The following is a 941-nucleotide window of genomic DNA, read 5'->3' as shown; positions in this document are numbered from 1 at the left end:
ACTCAGCCGCTTCTCGCCCTCGCCCTTGGCAGCGCCTGCGGAAACAGAGGGGTCAGCTCTGCTGGGGGATACACCACCAATGCTCTCCCACCCATGGGATGCAGCCAGGAAAAGCTCTGGGTGATGACAGCCATCCTGGCACGATGTTATCCTGCTCAGCTCCAAACTGGAAACACCAAGAGGGAAATCATATACCGTGGTGGCTCTGCCCGGCCGGTCGATACACTGGAGTCGCGCTGTCTCCACCAGTTCTCCCCCCACCAGCTGCAGCAGGGCTGGGGCATGGGACCACCCTCCTCTCCAGCAGCTTCGTTAGCAGCAAACGAGGCTGCAGGTTGCTCAGGGCTGGGGACAGCTGAGCGGAGAAGGAGCAGAGCGCCAGGGGATTAAATGTGGCTGGAAAGATGATGACTTTCCCTTTGGAGCGTTGCGTCATTCCCAGGCCTGGCACATCACCCCCAGAGCAGGGACTCCCCCCATGCCCAGGCAGGCTGGGAACTGCACAGACAAGGGAAACTGAGGCACAGCCAGCTGCAGAAACCCCAGAGGACCCAAATCCATGCTCTGAACCCTCCAGAGGTGCTGGACACCCCATCGGCCATGCCTGGGGCAGCACAGAGCTCTCACTCTCCATCTCACAACCTCCTCCCTACAACCATCACCCTGGGGGTACCCATAACCAGGGGCTGCGCCTGGCATCACCCACCCAGGGCACTGCAGCACCGTGGCACAGCCCTGCCCTCTCCTGCCCACACACCACGGCCCAAGCAAAGCCTCCAACTCTTCCTGCCCAGAGAAAAAAAACAATCTGAGGCTGAGGAAGGCAAGGACAAGCACAGGAAACCATCAGGGCTGGCGGCAACACCCCAGGGCCACGCAGGCACCTGCTGCTCAGCACCGCAGGTGCCACGCAGCCCTTCCCTGTGCCCCATGTCCCTTGT

This window comes from Acanthisitta chloris, unplaced genomic scaffold (genome assembly GCF_000695815.1).
Source record: "Acanthisitta chloris isolate BGI_N310 unplaced genomic scaffold, ASM69581v1 scaffold11013, whole genome shotgun sequence".
In the NCBI taxonomy this organism is placed as follows: Eukaryota; Metazoa; Chordata; class Aves; order Passeriformes; family Acanthisittidae; genus Acanthisitta; species Acanthisitta chloris.
Note: the sequence above shows the minus strand (reverse complement) of the source record.